Source organism: Sturnus vulgaris, chromosome 3 (genome assembly GCF_052056855.1).
Source record: "Sturnus vulgaris isolate bStuVul1 chromosome 3, bStuVul1.hap1, whole genome shotgun sequence".
Lineage (NCBI taxonomy): Eukaryota > Metazoa > Chordata > Aves > Passeriformes > Sturnidae > Sturnus > Sturnus vulgaris.
In genome coordinates this window covers 38,367,795-38,381,478 of record NC_142245.1, presented here as the reverse complement: position 1 = coordinate 38,381,478, position 13,684 = coordinate 38,367,795, and the positions used below count along the sequence as shown (strand labels likewise).

At 43.3% G+C, this 13,684-nt stretch overlaps 1 protein-coding gene across 5 annotated transcripts in view; it reads right to left on the bottom strand.

Annotated features, from left to right (window-relative positions):
- Positions 1 to 13,684, bottom strand: part of TJAP1 (tight junction associated protein 1) — a 40,054-nt gene that overhangs the window by 14,257 nt on the left and 12,113 nt on the right. For all 5 annotated transcript variants that reach the window (XM_088161401.1, XM_088161398.1, XM_088161402.1 and 2 more), the window contains 2 exons: positions 2,789 to 2,883; positions 687 to 740 (listed from right to left, as the gene is read on the bottom strand). The gene's annotated coding sequence lies outside the window, so the exon portion shown is untranslated. The remainder of the gene's footprint in view (positions 1 to 686; positions 741 to 2,788; positions 2,884 to 13,684) is intronic.

The window sequence follows — 13,684 nt, the reverse complement described above, 5'->3', positions numbered from 1 at the left end:
CTTCACTCACTTAGTGTGTTGGACAGTGGCATTTTACATGGTAAGAGTCTAAATGGAGCCTCGAAAATTCTCTCCAATTCTTATCCGCTCTAATCTAGATGCCTCTTTTGACACCCAGACTGAGTTCCCCTGAGAGGAAGGCAAGTGGGAGGTGTCTGCCCAAAGCACAGAGCAGTCCCAAGTCATAACAGGCTTTACGCTTCACAAGTACATTTGCAAACTGTTCTTCACTCTGCTATAAACACAAGCTCACAAAAGTTGCTCGCACCTTTCCACAACACAAACAACTTCCTAGGACTAACCTGTAAATATCCCCCTTCAGAATGCTGGAAACTTCCCCTTGCTGCAGTCATTCCCACAAAGTCCCTTCTCCTAAAAAGACTCAAGTAGATGCAGAGATCTCTAATATTTTAGAAAAATTACATCCATAATACTGCATGCACATTTCACTGCATCCCTAAGCAAAACAGATAGGTCTGATTTGCTGGGAAGATATTTCTCTTTTTTCAAAGAGAAAGGCAGAAAACCTGACCAGAAGATGGTTTGTAAATGACCCACTATTAAACAGGTGGTCTAGGGGACTCTTCTCTCAATTTCTGCCAGGCTAAGGACAGGAGATGTGCAGGAAGATATGCCTAGCTGAAATCACAATCATTTCTTTAGTTCATAAGGACATAAGCACTTACCAGCCTGGGCTCAGATCCAAAGCCTCATGAAGCAAGGACACTCACTCAGATGACCTGAAGAAGAGAAACAAATAGCTTAGCATCTACCAAAACAGCCAGGTGGACAACTGGGATGGCCACCTCATTCCAGGTACCTGCCTCAGCCCATATCAGACCTTCTGATAGTAAAGAAAATAAACATAGAAATACTTTGCCACATAACCCAACAAGAGCCAGAAAGGCACACGGCAAGGACATGTTCAAGGCACTCAAGCAACTGGAATCACATAAAATCAAAATTCATGAAGCAATGGCCTCAAAGCAACATTGGTTCCAGAAAGGACTAAACAAATCTCCTTTAGAATGGGACTCTCCCAGCTAATCTTCCCTGCCACTGCAAAGGGATGCTAACTGTGGAGCCTTCAGTACAGAAGTTTGGTGATGCTAACAATTATCTCACTCATCCTTTTAAGTCAGTCCTTTTTACCCACAAATGAGCTGGCAATTATCAGGCTCTTGTCTGAGCCAAAACATTTGTGCCTAGAGCTGTGATAACCCACACCTCCACAAGGGAGGAAGGCAAGCTACTCCCTGACTTCCATCAAGCAGCATATCATACTCTACCTTGCTGTTAGGCTTCTGTAAAATATCCAGCCAACCAGGGACACAAAACAGGTTCAGAAACAACCTTCCTTTTTGGTCAAAGCCTGGGGTGTTTAACTGATTTTGTCTGGGATAGAGTTAATTTTCTTTCTAGTAGCTAGTAAGTGCTATGCTTTGGATTTGGGATGAGAATACTGTTGATAACACACTGATGTTTTAGATGTTACTAAGCAGTGTTTACATTAAGACAAAGATATTTCAGCTTCTCACCCTACCAGTGAGTAGGCTGAGGGGCACAAGAAGCTGTGAGGGAACATGGCCAGGGCAGCTGACTCCCACTGTCCAAAGGGATGTCCCATAGCTTATGGCATCATGGTCAGTACACAAACTAGGGGGAAAGCTGGCCGAGGCCACTGCTCAGGAATTGGCTGGGCATTGGTCAGCAGGTGGTGAGCAATTGCACTGTGCATCCCTTGTTTTGTACATTCTAATTATTTTATTATATTCCCTCCCTTTTCTGTCCCATTTAACTATCTGTATCTCAACCAACAAAATTTTACTTTTTTCCCAAATCTCTCCCCATTCCACTGAGGGGTGAGAAGAGAGCCAACAGCTGTGTGATGCTTAGCTGCCAGTGGAAATCAAACCACAACAGGTACCTATCACTACAAAAAGAGAATTGGGTTCATCTGGGTTAGTCAGCTGTAAGAGAGTAGCTTTGTGGCCATCACTCTGCCACTGGCATGAGAGACTTCAGTAAAGCCTTCCTTTCCCTGAAGCACTATTGCTGCTTGCTACTTTTTCCATGTCAGTGGCATGAAGCCCTGGGAGGTGGGACAGGAGGCAGGGTGTGGAGCAGTTATACACACACAGGGAGACTCAGATTGAAGGTGAATGGAACAAGCAGGCAACCAGCACCATGCAAAATCAAGCTCTGCCAAAACAAATTGAAGAGGTGCCCCAGTGCTGGCCCTGCCCCAACAAGCTGTCTGGCCTCTTTCCTTGCTACAATGCTGGAGTCGGGTCTCAACTAGCACAGGGAAAAACAGCTTCACAACAGTGGAACTGCTCTGTGGGGCAAACTGTAAAGTATGAGGGGAGAAAGAGAGGGAGAACATGCGCCTCCAGGAAGGATCAGGCCAGCATAGTTTGAATCCGCTTTTCCATCAACTCCCAGCAGAAGCTGGTTCAGCATCAAGGCATAACCACCAGCCACATGGCAGACAGACAGAGGCTTCCAGGAACAGCTGCACCCATGGGTCCACGCATGTTTCCACTGCAGCTGTGCTCGGAAGAAACATGCCAAAGGCCTCCCTGTCTCTCAGCACACAGTTCCTCAGGCTCAAACAACTCTCCTGCTTCCTACCCTAGAGGCAACAACCATGTTACCTGCCATCTCATTCCCATTTACCTGGAAAAGATACCAGGATTTGAAATCTACCCTTATGATCTGAGAATTTCCATAGATACTCAAAAACTCACAGGGCTGCCAAGCAACTTCCCCTCAAACAAGGACTTACAGATCCAAAGTGACGACGTGTCCAAACATTTCTGGTCGTTTGTCTCCGAATCAGCTTTCTCCTGTCAACATTCAGCAGCATCTGGCCAACAGCTCCTGAAACATGAGAAAGGAAACTTGGTGTCAGTCACCTATCAGCACAAAACATGGAAAGAACCAGGCATGCTCAGAGCAACCTGTAGCCAGGTGCCAGGGCAGAAATCAACAGCAAACTTCTGCACCATCAGACTATCTAATGCCAGGTTCCTCCACTGTAAAAGCTCCATGACATTACTGCATCCTGAAAGCACAGGTATTTTAACCATCTCTCCACTGAGCAGGATGCCTGTGCAGACCAGTAACTGACCTCGGAAAGGCAGCTGTATTTTCTCCATAGCTCCAGGGGTCCCTGCTTCCCCACCTGCATTCCTGTCCACCATCAAGAACCCAGTCACAGTCATTCTGCTCCAACCACTCTGCCACACCGACATAATTCTGTTTTGCAGACATCCCTGCAGTGAACAGCACAGCAAAGGCCTCCTCATCTACAATACCTGAGCATCTCTTGCTACCACAGAGTGAGAATCTCAAGGTGGTTCAATTCACCACACCTCTGTTCCACACTCTCTGCAAAACAGATGGACCTCGTGCTCCAAAGCAGAAATGGATATAGGTAATATCCAGAAATAGAAGGCGGCACTAATTCTGCTCATCACACTATCCACAAGCCTCTCTCTGAAGGAGCTTGCTGTCAAGTCCACATTAAGGCTACCCTGCAGAAGTTCAATTTTAGCCTGGAGCTACAGCAGGAGGCTGCTCTTCACCTATTCTAATTAGCACTGCAATACAAGAGGAAACTTAAATTCCTAGTTCCTTTTATCCATCTTTTCCATCTCTCATCAGTAATGTTCCTTAACATTTACAGTCCTCTTTATACCAATCTATCACCTGCAGTAGGTCCAATTCTGTTGTCTTCTAGCTATTACCCACTGTTGTTTCAGTCTGATTTCTAAGCTCACTGACAATTACAGCTCCACTGGAATAGCTTATTGAGGGCCACAAGACTCACACTACAAAACATACACAAACTCTTTCTTCACAGGGACACCATGTCCTGGTTACAGCTAGGACAGAGTTAATTTTCTTTCTGGTAGCTGGTACAATGATGTGGTTTGGATTTGGGATGAGAATGATGTTGGTAACACACTGATGGTTTAGCTGTTACTATCCAGTGCTTACTCTAACTCAAGGAATTTTCAGTTTCTCATGCCAGTGACAAGGTGAATGAGAAGCTGGGAGGAAGCATAGTCAGGACAGCTGACCAAGTTCAGAGGGAGCAGAGTCAGGACAACTGACTCAAAAGCAAAAGAATATTCCATACTTAATGGCATCATGCTCAGTATATAAACTGAGGGGAGTTGCTGAGAAGGGCTGACTGCTGCTCAGGGACAGGCTGGGCATTGATCAGCAGGTGGTGACCAATTGCACTGTGTATCATTTGTTTTTCTTGGGTTTTATTCCTCTCTCCGTTACAATTGTTATTATATTTTACTTTATTTCAATTATTAAACTGCTCTAATCCCAACCCACAAGTTTTACTTTTTCTAGTTCTCCTCCCCATCCCTGTGGGAGCCGAGGGGAGAGTGACCAAGTGCCTACGTGGTTCTTGGTTGCCAGCTGGGATTAACCACAACACAGTGACAGAGTGCAGCTGTACAGGCAGCACACAAGCTTGACTCTAGCTGGTTTTACCAGAGAGCATCCCTCAGTGTAAAATTCACCTGCAGGGTAGCTCTGTTCTCTGTGTGATCTGAAAAAGGCAAAACCTTTACCACACACCACAAAGAGATGTCATCTCACACAGAATTGCTTAAGACAGTTCTGTGAGCCCTGTACAGAATAAACAGCCACTTGGCATGCATACAAAACCACACCACCACCCATGAGCATGGCTTTATCTCCAGTACAAGAAAGAAGTCCCTAGCAGAGAAAGGAAGGTTCAAACAGGAATGCTTTGGACAAAATGGGAAAGAACAAGAAAAATAAAAAGGGCAACATTTGTAGGCACCTAGTATCTCTTCCTGACATTTGGCAAGTCCCTTGAGGCCTGAGGTAGCCAACACTTTGGTTATAGGATGCACACAGCTTCTGCCTGCTTGTAGTTACAGCAGCTATACATTTCCTGCAGAGGCAGAGGACTTGCAGGCTTTTCCTCATCATCTTCTCTTGTGTTGCCTTTTCTAGCCTTACAAAACCGCCTTCTTACCGGTGCTAAGGGTCAGCAGTGTCCCTTCCTCCAGAGAAATACAGTGATTATGAAGCAGATAAAGTTTCTTATTTCAGGTACTGTACCACCTTTCCAGCTTTTTCATCTTAACAGCAGCATTTCTTTAGCACTGCTTTTTATTCAGAAACATAAACTCGTATTACTGAAAAAATACATTCCATTACACAATCACAGTCACATTTGTTTCTAATGCAACACTACAGAAAGATTTTTTGTGGCTATCATAGTCAGCACACTCCAGCAACTTGCGGGTACAATACCCACAAGAGAAGCAAATGTCCTGTGACACGTATCTGACCACCACTGTTAACCTGGAATATTCACTCTCTGTGGGCCAACCTATATTCTGCATGCATATCCAATACAGGATATTGGCACATCCTGCTTTAGGAGGTATCAGTATCTTCCGGCTAGCTTCATGAAAAGCAAACGCAAGAGACTTTTGTCTAGTTGCCTTCCCGTGCTAATGGATAGAGAAAACCTTACCTTTCAAAAGTCTCAAGCCAGACTACCTGAAAGATGCTGCACAAAGCCTAACCAAGACAAATAACCAGGGAGATGGACAATGCAATAACTGCACCAAGGCATGTCTGCCCAGGACAGAAAAACAAGCTGTGTGAAATTAAAAGCAGCACCTGTAGACTGTTGGTGCCAAGCACAATTGAAAAGGACTGCAAGGTTATTAGAGGCTCCTTAAATATTTAATGAGAGAGATCTTTTCATTCAGAGAAGGCATCTCAAAAGAATGTTCAGATCCATTCTACTGCTGGCTGTGTTGGAGCTCATTTTAAAAAAAAGCATGACAACTCCAAGTGCAGACTCACATCTCAGCTCTGCTTGTATGTTAATGCTCATGATTCAGATCTGGCTAATAGCATTATAGTGACTCTTGGATTAAAACTGAGTATCAGGACGATTATTGCTCATTCCTGCTTTTCCATACCAATTAACCTTGACTGTTAGGCAGAAACCTCCGTTCTCTGCATGGGAACAATTCCAAGAGCTATCATGAAAAAGGGATTAGGCTAGCTGTTGAGCAACAGTCCATGTAACAAGCCCTACTTAACACCTAACACATTTCCAAAGAAAATGAAATCCCTGGACTCCAATCATACATAGTTCTCATTGACTGGAAATACCACAGGACATATCATATATCAGTTATATCCACTGCACCATGCAGAATTTTCTGAAAAATTATCGGAATCACAATTTTCCTACAGTCCTGTTCTCTCCTTCCGCAGTACAAAGATCTCAGTCCCCATAATTCAGTTGCACTCCACACCCTTAAGTGTGCATTTTATTATCTATTCTCTGCCGAGTTAAGAGTAGCTTAGCTTTCCTAATTCTTTTATAGAAGCCAGGACTGATCAACATTGACCAAGAAATGCTAGCATCATTAACATGTAACTGGAATACAATGCACCAGCTGATTAACATCTGAACAGGAACAGGACAGGAAGCAAAGGACCAGAATTCAATCCCCAGAAGGAATGTTAATGGAGAGTAAAAATACCCAGAGAAGATTTTGACCAGGAAATGAGCACCAGCTTTTTAATGCATATAAAGCATAGAACCACCTTTAATGGCTACACCTGAAATTGCACAAGAACCAGCTCAGCAAAAGGTCATTTACCAAGTTACTTTTAGTACAGACAGCTACATCAAGGGCTAATGACAGCTTCTCATTCAGAACTACTGACACACCACAAGCGTGCTTAGTTTGTTCAGTGATCCTTCCAACTCTCACAAGGTAGTTTAGGCTACAAACTTTCAGAGTCTCTTCATCTTAGGACCCTGGGTTTCATGTCCTTCCTCACTCTGTCTTCTTACCTGTTCTTTTAAATCTCCCATGAGAAGACATCTGGAGTATATTGCTCAGAAATTTAAAGGAAAAACAGAACATTAGAAAAAAAACTCATGGAGATTAAGAGATCTCTCAAAAGTTTCTGGATGTGTCTGGACCCAGCTAGGAAAAGCAAATCCTGATACTCTAACAACATGTATCTGGGTAAAGTTGATAGGTCACACGAGGGAAACTTGAGAATCATGGCCTTGAACTTTCTCAACACAAGCAAGGGAATGGCTACAACAAGCAAACATTTGAAGAGAAATGAAAGAGGGAGATTTCTGTAGAAAATCACCATGCAGGAATTCCTTTCCCAGACCTCTCTCATATCCTGTGCTGTGTAGGAAGGGAAGAGGGGAAAAATCATACATTACCTTCCCAGAGCATAAAATCAAAAGGTATTTAACTAGGACAAGGTAGAAGCAGCTTAAATTTTTCAACTACTGAGCTGCAGACTCTCAGCCTCTGGTAGTATTCATAAGTCTCACACAACCCCCAGCAATTAATATCAGCAGTCCTCTTGTTTCAGGCTTTGGTTCAGAAGTTCTGGGCAAACTGCAGTCTCCATCTCTTCAGTGCCAGGAACTGAATGTCACTGAGCTGTCCCTCTAGCAGAGATAAAGTAATGCTAGAGAATGCTCCATTGCTGGAATATTCAACTATACACTTGCCATAATCCAGTCTCGAAAACATGCCCTCTGTCCCAGAGTCTCAGTGATGCACAGATGGCTGACACACTATGCAGTATCTACACAGTGGGACAATGGAGCAGAGCACATTATTTGCATTATTTACAGAGGACAGATGGACAAGTTGCTACAATGACCTAGCCCACAGAGCATCTGCAATGCTGAGGAGGCGCTAAGTCCAGCCCTAATGCTTGCAGGTGCTGACAAAAACAAATTTCAAAAAATAAAACGGCTGTTTACAGCAGCCCGATTTATTCTGAAATGCTATCACTACAACCATGCTTGCAGAGTAATTCACATGCCATTTTGTTCCCACAGAGCCTTTACCAGCAAGCAGAACACAAGATGTATTGACTAGATTTATCCAAACCAGAAAGAGAACTGACATCTGCAGTACTTACTTATTCCTTGGCCGTAAGTTCTGTATGTGTGTAAGTTACCACATATAGCAGGTGGCACATACTGTTGGGAGACACAGACCAGGAAGGAAACAGTATAAAAACTGGGTGGCATTTATTTCAAGCTACGAATGAAGAAAAGTAGCAAAATCCAGCTCAGACATTTGATTTTTTCCAAACATTAAACATTTGTGCCAAGTTTTAAGGTGTTGCTTTTGCTGCCTAAACAGGACACTAACCACGTTGCAGGCACTTTTATTGGTAGGCTGAGGACGAAACTTAAAATAACATTACAGGGGTCTCACATCTGTTCTAGACAGGAAAAAGCCTCATTTACAAGAAGGATCAACCTACTTTAATTGAACACTACGGCTAAGAATGACCAAGTTGTACAAAGGCTCACAATGATCAGCTCACCCATCCTCCACCAACACGCACCACAACAGGCTCTTTCATTCCATGATCACATGGCTGCAGCCAAACATGACAGACTGTTCAGCAAGTAATAAAAAGGATCAGCTTTTTCCCCAAGGTCTTGTCTACATATACACTGTACTAAATTAAATTGACTTAGAAAATAATATAAAGCAGTATAACGCTCCTGGGCAAATGTTCTTAATTCAGTTTAAGAGCACTTTACATTGAAACAACTTAAGTTAAATAGATAGATACAAGACACAAACTAAATTAAGGATGCCTATACAGGAATGCTGCACTAATATAATCACAGCTGTCTCTAATCTGATTAAGTTAAATCAGTATAACTTCCCTGCAATGGCAAAATCCTTACGGATATTGACATTAACCCTTTTTTGCACTTTTCTACTTCCAAAGATTTTGTTGTTTTCATGTTTGGTTTGGGATTTTTTCCTTCCAAAAAACCCCAAACCCACAACAGTGTGGCCTCTCTCAGAATCAAAATAAGCCAACTACACTACACAAGGTATATTAAGATACTAAAGGTATTGATATTTATATGTCTTGAAAGTTTTATTAATCCTATGCCAAATAAATGTCATAACAATGCTCAGACCAGTGCAGCTCAATATTTTCTCTATTTTCCCCAAGCAACATGGAAAGGGTGATCACAAATATTCACACTGTATATTGTTTTCCATACTCCCACACAGCTTTTGCTTGCTGATGTCCAACATACCTGGAGGAGTTCCTGGAAGACAAATGTTCTCCACTTGCTCATTCCTAAGGGTATGGCTCACCACTAGTTTATCTGAGCGAACTGGAGTGTGGAGTTAGAGCACGTTATCTTCCTGCCCTCAGGCATAGTCTTACTACTGACCCTCTTCTACCAAAATATGTAAGCACAAACTAAGTCCTAGATCACAGACCTAACATGCTACAAACCCACACTCTAACATCATCTCTCATCTCCTCAGTTCCTACAGCATTTCCCCAGGAAACTTATCTGTCAAAATTAAATTTCAATAATTCTAAAGTTGTAGTGTTTTTTCCATTCCTCATTAAAAACTATTCGAATCTCTTCCTCCTGAATATCAAGATTAAATTTATCTTCATTCTTTTGGCACTCTTTCATCTCTACCTGCTTTTTCAATCGTGTCTCTTCAAGCTTACCAGTCTTCCTCACATCCATACCAGCAACAACAACCATTTCTCTGTCCTCAGGGCCACCTTCTGCTGCTGCCTCTGAGCTACATTGTGCAGAACTAACTTCCTCTTCAGTGCAAGTTTTCCAAGTTTAGCATAGAAATACATTATCAAGAATCTTCTTAGAGCCCCTCGAACAGAATTAAATCCCTCATCAGCCTTCAGAAACAAAATTGTGCCACAACTCTGAATAAAGTGGTGAACTGTCACTTGAATACACACAGCAGCCCTGAAATCAACCTGACTTGTAAGTTCTTTTTTTTTTTTGAAAGAGCTCTTTTGAAGCCCAGATCACTTGGCATCAAAGACTGTAGGTACACAAGGGTTCAGCTACTAAGGGAATCACACTTACACATTTTCTGTTTTATATGATTTAAACTTCAACTCTCAAAGGGCTGCAGATATATTTTTGCAATAAACTGTTTGGTCTTAAGTCTCAGATTCACACTGGTGCAACTATAAAGCTATGTAGCCCTGCACCAACTCTAGGATTCATTCTCACCATAAATACATGCAAAGAAGGTAGGAAATAAGTAGAGAAATTGAGGCACTAGGACAAAACCCCCAGTTTTGTGCACTGGTTTTGCATTAAGTTGCAAGTTAAAGAAAAAAACAGACTCAGCTGTCATAAGAAAAGAACTGCACAAAAATTCAGCAAGACAGCCTTATTTCTTGCACTTAAAACAAGAATGATCTGGGATATAAAAGAGAAGGAAAGTGTGCATGAGCTAAACACCTACCTGACAGCAACTGAGTTGAATAGCCTGCAATTCTTTATAAGAACAAATAAAGCAGCAACCCTGATCCAGCAGTTGAACAATATTTGTACTATACTCAATTTTTTCTGCTGCTGGGGTTTAATCCCAGCAAGAATCGTTTTGGTTTAATTAGCTTTTCCCTAGCAGATGGTCAGATATGAGAGGCAGAGAATGGTACAGGCTTAACTGTTGAGTGATTGTGCAGCTGCATCTGTAGCTGAACAGTTAAGCATGTCCAGGGGTCCAGCTGTAGTTTGCACGACACAGGCCGTCTCTGCCATTAGCCAAATGTCAGCTTCCTCCTTCTCCAAATTATATATCAGAGGCACATCCAAAGGCAGGCAAACAACTAATATGCAGTTTCACCACCATCCCCTTTCTCAGACAAAATCCTCAAATCTTAATCAACTGGAAGTCCCTCTTTCTTTGGTGACAGAAGCACATTCAGAAGCATTGCCATGGAAACTCGAGACATCCTCTGTGCTATTCATCAGAGAAGATCTAGCACAGAAATATTTTATGATCTCTATGGCACTGAATACATACAGCAGTCAGCATAATGAAGTAAAACTAGTGATACCAGTGTTGTGTGAGGACAGCAGTGGGGTGTTCTTCAACCAAGCTGGCTGAATATCACATCACCTGCAATGAGCAATAATTTGATGTAAGGCTGTCAGGGAAAAGCAGAGCAGCACTGAGAGAAGCAAAGTGGTGTTTGAGGAATAAAACTATCCAGCCAAAGGGATGAAAGGGAAAAGGGGTCATCACAGCCCTTCAGCCCTTTCCCAAAGCTGATTATACCCTGGCCCTTTTTCTTCCCAGAGGTTATAAATGGTGTTACTACTGATTCCTTTGCAAAGCAGGATTCCTACCAGGCACAGAGATCTCCCACTTAACCCATGCCACTGCCTACTTTGGAGACTAAAACAAGTACTCCTCATTCATTTCCACTCAGCCTCTGCATCCAGGCATAATGCTGAATGCAAGAGCATCCAGTCCTGTACACACTGGCAGTAGTCATCTCAACAGACCACAAAGGCAGAACAGGGAGACTGCTTTCAAATCCATGCTTTTGGCCTAGCAGATTCAGAGCCTGAGCCAAGGGCAGGAGCAGGCACAAAACTTGTCTCAACTCTGAACAATACAGCAGCATGGCTCCTGAAGCAGCATGTAACCCTGGAGCATCTTCTCTCTTTTTTGTGGTGTGGTCCTGTAGTTAATCTGCCTCAGTTTGCCTCATTTGTTTGGTTTGGGTTTTTAAAAATTATTCTCTTAGTCTTTAGCACCCTTGAACTACTGAGAGATTTCATTCTGAGCTCAGACCCAGAAATATAACATGGCTTAATCCAGCTTAGGAAAAACAAACAGATCCACCCATCTATCTTTCACTGATGACCTGTGTAAAGCACGCAACTGACTATGGCTCCTCTCTCCCTGTTCCCCTGGGCTCCAGTCAGTCCTTTTAACAGCAGGATCCCAGCCACAGCAGAGGAGACTCACACCTCCACCCCCTGCCTGCACAGGGAGGCTGCCTGTCATCAGCATGGGCTGCACTGCTTGTCCTTCTGTACATACTGTACTGTTCACCTTCCTCCCTTGGAGGGGGATAATCACAGATTCCCCACTTGTGACCAAGCTGGGTTGCTTCAGCTCTTCCTTCAGACACAACTTCTCTTTGTGGCAGATGAGTCAGAGAGAGCTCTCATCAACTACCTCCTTCCACATCTGTCATCATTGCTAGCACCAGTGCTGTTCTTCAGCTAGAGCTAATTATCAGCACCAATTGTCTCAAGGGGCAATTGCAGCAAAGGCCCATCACTTCAGTTTACCACAAGGTCAGCTTCTCCAGACTACTTTACATCCTCTGCCTGGTATTGCTCTTGTAAAACTGAAATGCCTTTACCACTGTTGTCCTTTGGGATAGCATAAGTCTATTAATTATTCTAAGGTTAAGGAAAACCACTCCTCTTTAGTAATGGCAAACAAACAAGCTCTTTCCCTGCACAGGGCTCCCTCCTGTAGATCCCCCCTAAGTAAACCCTATGCAGCTCCTCAGAGAGAAAGCAAGGAATGCAAAATAGTTGAACTACAAGTGAAATCATCTATCCTCAACGGGGCTCTAACTGAGGACTAATAAACCTCAGGTATCTTAAAGCAAGCCACCACATTCCAGGTAGCTTTTTTTTGTCAAGTGTCAGACAAGAGCCCGAAGAGCTAGTAGCTCACTGCTCATCTAAGGGCAAAGACCATGGAGGAATGCCAACACATAGCCAGGCAGATGTTGCACAGACAAGGTGTTTGCTCAGTATCAACAGTGAGCTGTTTACTCACGCCTTCAGCTTCATGCAGCTGCACGTGTGCGGCCCTTCTGAGTCTGTGACTCTGGACTAAGGAATGTCTCAACTGGACAAACACCACATCTGCTGCCGGCTCAAGGTGCCCCAGGATCAGACCAATTCCCAATTTTTCCGTCCAACCATAGCCATGCCTTCTGCTCTCTATTCCACCAGGGGGAGATCTAGCTGCTTGGGAGGGTTACAGCTGTAGCCAGAGGAGCACATTGCCAGAGACTGGATACAGGAGCACAGAGGCCTGGATTCCTACTGTCTTGAAGGGCAGCAGGGAAGCCAAAACAAAAGAGTTACTCCACAACATATTAAAACTCACTGACAGGATGGATAATAAAAGGCCAATATCAGCCGTACTTCCTCCTTGGACAATGTCAGATCTATTTCATTCTTATTCCCTCACTCTTTTCCTGGCAATTGGAAAGCCTCAGCAGCAGCAGTATGTAATCCAATACAAGACCTCCATCTTTGCAGCCATAGCCCATGTCGCATGACAAAGCTGAAACAGCCAGTACAACAATGCTTATACACACTTAAATGTTCTATCAGTAACCTGCCACACAATCCAATTTTAGGCTTATATTTTGCTACCACCTCCTGTTGCTGCAGGGCATATTGTCCAGTCTGCCACAATAGAACAGAGGAAGGAAAATGAAGATTCAGGCAGCACACCTTCTCAGCATCCAAGCCCTAATAGTCATGTATGGAGTCGGTGGCAACTAGTTTGAAATAAAACGCACAGTTTACATGAAATCAAAAGAGAAGAGAGCCCAGAGTGAATAATTTCTAACTGTTTTACAATGCTATTAGCCTTGGAACAAGTAGCATCCCCTTTATCACCTGTCACGAGATCCTGCTTTGAAAGTGATACAACCTTCTGGAGAGAGGGTGACATGGACCCGTGTTTGCGGTGAGCTCTGCAGTGACTCACGTGGAGGGCATGGTGACAGCCAAAAAGCAAAAACT